We start from the raw sequence: 11,167 nt of genomic DNA, 5'->3' as shown, positions 1-11,167 counted from the left end.
GGCTTCAATATATTTGCATAATTTCTTCTAAAGGTTTTTAGTGTTTTTGTTTTATCAATTTATCTAACAGAATAAAATCTGATATGGGTTACCATCGTGAGTGTCATGGATAGGACTGCAAATTAACCAGAATCTATTATTTGTGTGGCTATGTAATTTAAGATTATTACTACAGCTGCTGAGAGCATATGATCGCACATTTTAGATAAGCAATAGGTCATGTAATCGTTTATATAACATAGAAAATGGAAGATAATCTTTTAGAAGTTTAATATCATACAATAATTTTCTCGATTACTTATATAGCTTCCATCATGTCATCTAAGAGGAAGCTCTAACCATCATATAGTTTTATGATTTGGATTGGTCGTTTATATTCACTTCTTCAAGAATTGTAGATTTGGTAAGGTCTATAAATTTTTCTTATTAGTCCATTCTAAACATTGTCTAAAATGGTAATAGGGAGTTATATTAGTTTAATGACCTTTTGTCAAGGTAAGTTGCTAAGAATTATATTATATTATGTAGTCTTCAAAAACTATTATCAATTGAGGCATATATGAATTAATTAACATTTTTTATTATTTATTTATCTTAAGATGCAAAATCATTTTATATCAACAATCGAAAATATTATATACTGTAATAAATAGATTTTGTATTAAAAAATATTATTTTTAGAAATGTCCTGTATTATTTTTATATGCTAGTTTATTTTGCATGTAAAATATAATAAATAACATTTAGAATAATTATTTGAGTTAGTAAATTTTAAAAATGTATAATATATTAATATAAAACCCGGGCGGCCGGACAAAAGCGGGCCGAAGGTCGGCAAATTGGGGAGTATGGGGGCTTCTCCCCCATAAAATTTTTTTAGTTGAGCCCCCTGAGATTGTAAAGGCTAGCGACGCCCCTGCTACACAGTTGACCATTATTGCTTATCTAAAATATGCGATCATATGCTCTCAGCAGCTGTAGCAAAAATCTTAAATTACATAGCCACACAAATAATAGACGCTAGTTAATTTGCAGTCCTAGGCATGACACTCACGATGGTAACCCATATCAGAATTTATTCTGTTAGATAAATTCATAAAACAAAAACACTAAAAATCTTTAGAAAAAATTATACAAAATAAGAACCAGAGTGATATCATGAAAGCAATTAAGATTTTATATATTATTGTCGCACCATCTCTATTTGGTATATTATATCTTAAAATAATAGTAGTTTGTAATAATATTAAAATTATATTCGTATTAAAAAATTAACTCAAATCTATATTCCGAAGAAGAAAAAAATAGCTTCCTAAAAACACGTAAAAAAGAGAAAAAAAGATATCTAATTTATTACATCCATTGTAGGATGAATTTAATTTTAATTATATTGTAAATAAATCAATGGAGTTAAATATTTGTAAGTAAATTATTACTTATATTTATTATCAAAAGCATTTATTAGTAAAGTTTTAAAATATTAACTGTTATATATTATATAACTGTCAGATACGTCTGTTAAAGTGGCATTTTACTTAATATTTTATAAAAAATTATATATAATAGAGGATTATAAACTATATGTCTACTAACTTTTTATAAATAAATCTCATATACTTATTTGGATTTGGACCTTGAAAATAATCTTAGGAAGAGACATGATAACTAAATTTAAAAATCAATAATATAGTTGATTAGTTATTTACTCGGCTAAAATATTAAATTATTAATTTTCAATTAATAAATGATTATATTTATTTAATTAGGGTTATATATTAATTTAAATAATAAAAGTCAATTAAGCTTCAACTGTTAATCTAAATTAATATTAGTGAGTGATATTGTTATATTTTTAACATAGAATTTGATTGCAAGCTGACATTAATTTATATGTAATAATCTAATCTAATAATTAAAATAGTTTTCATTTAATAAAAATTAAGATAGTCTTATTAATTTTTTAATAAAATTAAATCTATATATTACTTAATAGAAATATAAAAGAAATTATTCAGAGAGCAATTAAAAACATTTATTTTTAGCTCAAGGGGATATTAAGAAACCATTAAAAAAAATTATTTTGCTTAAATACTTGAACCCCTGCGCTCCCCCCCCCCCCAGAGACGCCACTGTATAAAAGAATAATAAAACTTTAAAATTAAACGTTTCTACTTGTTGGCACAGTATTCTGATGTTGAAAGTTATAAATGGAACTAATGAAAACCCTATTAATATCATGTTAAAAACAACGGAAAATATTATATTGAAATTTGATAACAAAATCCTTAAATTCTTAAAATCATTCAAAAATATAGCTGACTTCTTATCATCCTAAAAAGAATGTAAAAAAAGAGAAATTTTGTTTAATATCAAATCATTTGATACTATCTTCGCTTATATTTTAAAACTTTTCTCCATTTTAATTCTGAAATCTTTCTTTCCTAAATTAAATGAATTTATAATAAATATTTGTCATTTTTTAAAAAAATTATTTAAATAATGAATATAAGAAAAATTTTAAACATTTTAGAATAATTCTTAATAATATCCATTACCTTAACTTCCTTCGGCTAAACTTGCTATATCCTTTGTCAAAGATATAGGATCTCACATCAGCTTACATTTTGGCAACCCCTGAGAGGGTCTCTAAGACAGAGGCTGACCATAGCAAATCTTTAAGGGAATTACATGGTTTTTTTTCTCCAAATAGCTTACCTATGTTTTATGCTATATTTTATCTTTATTTTATAATTTTTTTATTTATTTTTTAATAGAAATTTGGATCTAATAAAGATTATACATTAGAAAGCATTTTTTTTCTCTGTAAAAATCGTTAATCCAAGTCAATGTTTCAGTTTGATAATAAAAAAACATTACTCTGGCTCATTCTTATAAAAATATATTTAATAAAAAATGGATATTTTATTTTATTATTTTAAACAATCAGATTATTTTTTACCAATATCGTTTTCAATTCGATACCGATATATCATACAATCCCTATTATTAGTTATCAACAAAATACTGCAAAAACAATGGTCATTAATAAACTATAATTTGATTATAAAAAAATGTTTTCATTAAGGCTGTGTCCTAAATATCAAAAAATAGCATCCACAAACTTAAAAAATTAGCTAAAAAAAAATAGAAATAAGCTCTTTTAAATTTTCAAAAATTTAGCATGCCATTTTGTTAAAATTTTTATCAGTCCTGAAAGCTTCTAAACTTCAGCTAATTTTTTTTGAACCCAACCTTTAAAAAAAGCAAGATAAAAAAATAACAAAGAAAAATAAATAATAATTGTTTATATATTGTTTTAAAGGTTTTACCAATCCTATGATCACACTTTTAAACACCAGTGATTTTGGTGAAGGTACTACGAATAAAACGTATAGACTTAACAACAAGAGAACTAACAAAATTATAAAAGGACGGGTAATAAAGTATTATTATTTTTTTTTTACCATTTATCATCTAATATCTAAATTATTATTCTATTATTTTATTAATAATTTTAGCGTATAGGCAACGATGAAAATTATATTAAGATACATTGGCGTAACTATTAGAAAATTATTTCCTTAGCGAAAAAAAAAATCTACATTTTATCATAATTTAAATTATGGTGCTTTAAAATACTTAACCAAATTATAACATAAATTTTATATAAATTTATTTTTATGAAATTTATTTCAAGAAATGATTAAAATTTTTGTCATTTTATCATATCTTAAATAAAATATTGAATAAATAATAGCAAGTAATTTGTACAGAGATCGGAATACGATCCTAACTAAACGATAATTGGAACGGAAATATTATTTCCTAGTCGTTACAATTTGTCTTAAACCATTTTCATTTCGATTTTTTTTTATAATTTTCCTTTTTAATTTTTAATTATGCCTCGTATTTTGGGTTTACTTGTAATATGTTCAATTTTGTAAAGCGAACATTTTACATATGTATTTATCATATTATTTTATATTTTCTTAATTAATTATGTTTATTAAAACTTTGAAATGGAAAAAAATTCTCTATCTTAATTATAGACGCGCCCCGACTTCGTGATAACAGCGGGAGGCTTACTGCTGACATTTCTAGGTACGGAGTCATTATAGGAAAAAAATAATAAATTGAATTTTTATATCTCATCTAAAAAAGATATACTTAGAGAAAAATAAACTGCCATTTTATTTATATTTATTAAACTATTATATTTCAGTAAGCTGTTGCTATACTATTTCCTCTTTCTCCCTCTCCTTTCTTTGTTTAAAATTCTCCTATTATAGTATTGTTTTATTTTAAATTCAAAAAACTTTCAAAATAAATATGATGCACCTTAAAATAAATTTGTATAAAAAATTTATTCTTAAAAATAAAAATCTCTTAATGTCTCTTCTGATCATTCTTCATTCCGTCTACTTTTCGTAATTAATTAAAATTAAAATTTAATAGCAATATCAGGTTTCATGTAATATTTAATTTTCATTTAATATTTTTATTAGCCTTTGGAAAATGAGTAACAAATATTTTAAAGCAAATTTTATAATTGAGTAAATGACATACTAAGCGCGCTAAATTTATATATGTTATGAAAATCAACGTGCACTCCATATTGATTACAATTAAGAACTAGATAGGTTATTAATGCATTTAAAAGAATTATAGATTGGAATAAGTATATATATATTTATATTTATATATATATGCATGTATATAGCAATGTAAAAAGTGAGGGATACTATTCATAGATTTTGTGTTTTGTAACAAAGATTTAGAGAATGGAAGATATGTTAAAAATGGAACATAACAGTAATTCCTTGATGGGCAACACTTTATTTATTTTTAAATGGAAAATTATTTAGTTATAAGGTGTGTAGGGAGAGGGGGTGAGGTGAGGTTATTGGGGGCAATAGCAGAATTATTGAGGGTTATATGAAAAACACCTAGTAATCTTATTTTTATTTTTTTTCACAACTATTACTATAATTATAACTTTTTATATGCGGGGTAAAGACTTACAACTCGAATCTTCTATGTCGGGAGAAATATTATTTATAGCCTCTAAAAGATTAGGTTTTTTTTTATTGTTGATATGTTAATAATTCTTATTTTGTTAATATTATAATTTTTTGTATATTACTCATTTCACATGTATTTTTTAAATCAGTTTTATATTTTACATTTTTAAAAAAAAATAAATCATTATATTACATATTAATCCTATATAAAATAATCATTTTTTTTTACTATAATATTTCAAAATTTTAAAGTATCAATCAATGCGTTAATATAATTTTAAAGTAAAATAAAACGAAATATATTTTTAGGATATATTAAAAAAATTAAAACAAAAATAATTCGAATTTAATCCATATAACAAAAATATTTTATAAAAGTCGATATATTAACAATACTTAATAGATTTTAGATATGCAATAATAAAGTGAATCTATTTTAATGGCGACGGGGATGAATATTGTTACATCAGAAAACCAAGGAAAAATATTATTTTCATCTATGATGATTTGTAATTGGGTAGAGATGAGGTCTTTTATATATCCAAAAATTTTTGTAGAACTTAAGAAGATTAAATAGTAGAAATAGGTATATAACTCTGGTTCCTGAATTATGATAATTTGATTAGGAATAGAAGAGTGCGAAACTGTCCGAGTTTTCAGGGCAGGTTAAATGATTTTCTCCAAAGTGTAAATTTGAATCTTATCTTGTTGGGAGATTTAGAAATAAAATGGTTGTAGGAATAAAAATGACAACATTGAAGAAAAAAATTTGCCTAAGATTCCCAAATGGAATCAGTAAATTTTGAGAAAGATTAAGACTTCAGCAAGTTTTAAATATGACTTTGACAATGAAGAGAGCTGAGATTGAAGTTATAAAATTAGAGAATAATCATCAAGGAAATCTTAATAATCAAAAATACCAACATAATATGAAAGAAAAAGGAAATTTTATTTATAATAATAATAATAACAATTGTGAGTAAATAAATGATAGTAAATTGAAAAATATAGATAGTTATAGGAATATTTATCATGAGGTGGAAGAACTTACTCCTAGTTTCATTACATCAAGAAATGTGCATTTAAAAATATAGGCCGATGATTACCATTTGTTATTACCCGGTCAATTGACATACCCCTCTTTGGACTACCACAAACACTCTTATATTCTATGTTTATCTCACGACAAGTTAGAATATGTGGTAAACAAGTAATCATATCGAATGTTTAACAAATTTCTGTCAGACTACAGAATTTGTCAGTGTTTTTTTGCTGATAAGCCTTGAATAGTTCATGAATATGATGTTAGCATACATCTTAGAGTAAATGTGCGCAAAAAAAATTGAGAAATCAAGATATGTGCTGATTTTAAGGTTACATTGAACCTATACACTTTATATGATTACCATATAATACCAACTGTGGATGATCTATTAGTGGTTTGAAGATTTATAAGATGTTTTTCCGCAGCTATCAATAGAAGAGAGCCTAAAGGAATACATATAACTATACAACCCATATTGGTTATTTTAGATTTCAAAGTATGCCCTTTAGCCTATCTAGTGCCGGACTATATTCCAACGATATATGGAAAATTTATTGAAGGACTGCAAAATAGAGTAATACCTATATGTTATTTCATAACGGGGTAAAAAATGATATGTAACATTTGAACAATATATATAAAATATTAATGAAATTAAAACATGTTGGATTGAAGAAAAAATTGGCGAAAGAATAAAATTTATTCTCTGGATTCTTAATAGATGTAAATAATATTCAGCCAGCGTAGGAAAAAATACCAACCCATATGAATATCCACCAATTGCGATCTTTTTAGATTTTTTTTAGGACTCTTTAAATATCATAAGAGATTTTTACCACATCTACATGTAGCCGCTTCATTTCCTCAATTAACAGGAAATAAAAATTAGATCTATAAATTTACTCCAAATAAATCATGGTCAAGTTGAACTTCAAATAAAAACAATGAAAGATAGACTGCTAAATAAAGTAATTAAAAACATCTAGCAAGCATTGGTGAAATGCGAAATATGATTCAGAGTTGATTTGTTTTAGTAGTTGTAGAGAGGAAATGTCAGTAAAATGAAAAAAAATAAGATAAAATTAAAAAAAGTAAGATATTCAGATATACTTTAAAAAAAAAGGTACATCCATCATATTACAACAATACCTACTATAAAATAAACGATAATATTGTTTAAATTTAAAAAGAGGAGTTCATAATTATCAATTAAATTAAGCTTACCTGGTATTCAAAATATATTTTTAATCTGATTTAAAAAAAAAAATTTATTATAGTGATATAAAGGTTCATTAAATCATTAGTAAAAACGAATATAGTAGTTAAAGTAAGTAAGAAATAATAATTCTTTACACTTTAAACTATAATTAAGATATAGTAATTACATAAAATATTACTAATAATGTTATTATTTTAATATCAATATAGAAATCACTTATTTCTACCATAAAATAAACGATAATGTTGTTTAAATTTTATAAAGTGGAGTAATAGTACATAATTAAATTAAATAAAGCCTACTTGGTAAATATTTCAAAATATATTTTTGAACTGATAAAAAAAAAGTAGTAATTATATTGGTAAAAAGGTTCACCATCAATAGTAATAACGAATATAGTAGTTAAGGTAAGAAAAAATAATAGGTTCTTTATACTTTAAACTATAATTAAGGTATAAGTAATTACATACTTATAATATTTTTATATCGCATAAAATAAACGATAATAATATTTCTTTAATCTATTTTTAAAACAGATTTAAAATTAAAATAAGAGGTTATTACACTAATAAATTCGATAGTAAAACAATAAAAATGATATCTTCTTTTAAATAATTACAAATTCCTTACACTATATATATATATATATGTGTTAGGCTATAATAATTTACATAAAATATATTTGAAAGAAAGAACATTTATAAAATAGGAAATCGATTATGATTTACTCTATTTGGTGCTTGTTAATCCTAATCAACTACAATCGAATATACATCAATTTGATTGAAAAAAAATATTTTTTTGATATTTGTTTTTTTTGGAACTAGAACTGAGATTAGTATTGTTACAATACTTTCTTCCGTCACTTTTTTTGTTATTTATTTGATTTCTTCCAATTTTATTTGTGTTTGTAAAAGTATTCCTCAATTTTTTCGTAAAATATTTATGCAATCCCCTTCTTTTATTCAGCATTCTGTTATAAGAAATTATTATTTCTTTGAAAACAAAAAAATTAAATTATTTTGTAATAAAGCAGGAAAATAATTGATGATTTATCCATCTTCAAATATAGGAGTAAGTAAAAAAAAAAATGATTCCCCTTGATTAACACTCACCATAGCGTGAAGATAGGAGATAAATTTTAGGGGAGAAGATGAGAAAAAAAGAATGAATAAAAGAAGGAAGAAATAGAAAAAAAGAGACAATGATATGAAATAAAAGAATCTAATAATTATTTATTCTTTAAGGCTTGACGGATATAGGGTTCCATCACACATGCATTTTGTAGCTATATAAAAAGAGAAAAATAATATAATAAAATTTATAAATATTTTAAAATGTGTCATAAATCATTCTGAAATGTTAATAAGGGTAAAAATTGAAAGTAAAAAATAGAACTTACTTTTATGGATGATGAAGGTGTTGCCTTTTATTTGATGATCATGTTGTCTGTTTGATTAAATTAAAGATAAAAAATTTAAGAGTATAAGATATACCTTGTAAACTACAATGTGTCTGATTGTTTCCAATATCTAGATCAACCTTAAATTTGAAAATAGAAATAATAATGATGGTTATATTCTGCTATGGTATACTCTAAAAAATTTTTTAAAATTATATTAATAATTTGGAAATATATAGATAAAAAAATATATATAACTCATAAGAGTGGCCAAATGGCAAGCACCGTGGCAAATACTTACATATTAAGTCTTTTATCATATAAATATTAATTGTAAATGGAAAGAAACGGGAAGGCAGACGTTTGAGAAAACTGTAATGATTTGATGAAGGATAGTGATAGAAAAATTTGAATTTAATATGTAAACATTATATAATTCTCATGATAGAAAAAATAAATAATCTTAAACAAATATTATTAAAACTAGAATAACGGAAGATAAATAGAGAAAATTTTTTATAAATTGTTAATGTAATTTAACATTATTCTAATTCAGTTTCAATTTTAATTTTATAATATACTCTAAAATATAAAATAGTGTGTAAGTTATATACTGATTATTTTGATAATAACCTATAGATTGATGAATACTTCAAAATAGAAATAATATATTTAGAATAAAAAATATACATTCTCACCAATCTAAACAATATCTAATGTGCTTGGAATTTTTTTAATAAATAATATTTATATGGTGAAAAGTTGTTTGCATTTTATTCAAAAGAGATATTAAATTGCTTTAAATTAACCTAAAAAACATTGGTTAAAATATAACAATAATGGGAAATTTAAATTGTTTATTTTTTCTGCTAAATTATTACTAGATAACAATGTATTTTTTCTAACACAAGCCCAACCCATCAAACTTTAACCTGAATTGGACTCTCTCCAGATTTACTTCGAGATTACAACTATTACATTTTACAATATATATTATTAATTAATCATGATTCCTATTAATATATAAATAACTATTTCCTCTTTTTGAACATGCATTATATATTATATTAATTATTTTAGTTATTAAATCAAAATAATGGTTCTGAAGTTCTAAATTATTTGTATTTCATACTTATGAATAAAATTTTTAAAGGTTGCGAAATTAAAACGTTCCTCAGTGGTATCCTTGAAGAAAGAGCTATAAATGGCAATGTTTTATTCTTCGATTGTGGTAATAACAAAAAAAAATAATTATTGAATTTATTGAAAAATATGATTTTCTTTTAAATGTCATACGATTGAAATGTGGATGCCAAGATTTGAACAAACTAAATAGTTGCCCGTATATGACGGAACACCGTAAGGACACATCCGTTCATGGTATAATAAACAGGGCAAACCATCCCTTCTAAGATATAGCGTCTTTAGGAAAAGTCCCGTCTTTCGAAAGAAAGGCGGAATAATTTTTTTTTATAATTTAAAATTATTATATAAAAACAATTTTAATTTTTAAAAATTATGCAAAAAAATTTCTTAAAAAGGCTATCAGGTTATGACAATACTTTAGAGCGAATTCATTTTGGCAAATTTTTATCGTGAATATTACTTAGCAAAAAAAAAGTGAAGCCAATACTATTTTAATGTAATTGCTTTAATTCGTGGAACATTATTGCGAAATAATGAATACATTGCGAATGAATGCGCTTATTAATTCAAAAACAATATCAATCAAACATGAATTCATAAGGTATAATGCAGAATGATTTATATTTTGCCTTGTGCTTGTGTTATATAAATTCAAACATTTCAGTCTGAACAGTTCCGAATTGATCTTTACTAATTCCAAATTATATTTGTTTTTAAATTGTTCAATTGGAATATGATAAGCTTAATTGCTAATCAAAAAAAATTTGGTTAAATTTAAAGAAAAGAAGGTATTTAATGCTCCTTTTTAATTTTTTTAAAAAAATATCATTTAGAACATGTAGTTGGATCCATGAATAAGGATTATATTTCCTTCAAAAATTGCAATGGAACACTAAATCTTTATTCTCAGATGGATGATGGATTTAGTAATATATTTAAACGCTTTATCATAAAACATCAGGAATTTCCTAAATGTGTTAATTTATTAAGACGTTCATTGTATAGTTGAATTTTCATTATTATAAAAACATAAATATCATATTTTTTAAAGAAAATATAATTTTTTTAGTCAATATAACTTCTCCAAGATTGTTCAAATAGATAAAAAGTGTTAATTGCAAATTAGATAATTCAAAATCCTCAAAAGTAACTTTTTAATTTGGGTAGAAACACTTGGACAAAATTTCTATTTTTTTTAAATCTCGTTACATACAAAGTCCCATAATTTTGTCATTTCCCTTTTACATAAAACAAGGTTATAAATTGCATAAATGATTATATCAAAATATTTTAATTATTCTAATTTTAGTGTGTATATTTTAATTTGATCTAAT

This window comes from Gordionus sp. m RMFG-2023, chromosome 5 (assembly GCF_954871325.1).
Source record: "Gordionus sp. m RMFG-2023 chromosome 5, tfGorSpeb1-WG-v2, whole genome shotgun sequence".
NCBI classification, from domain to species: Eukaryota; Metazoa; Nematomorpha; class Gordioida; order Chordodea; family Parachordodidae; genus Gordionus; species Gordionus sp. m RMFG-2023.
The sequence above is the reverse complement of the archived record's forward strand: the minus strand, read 5'-3'. Positions refer to the sequence as shown.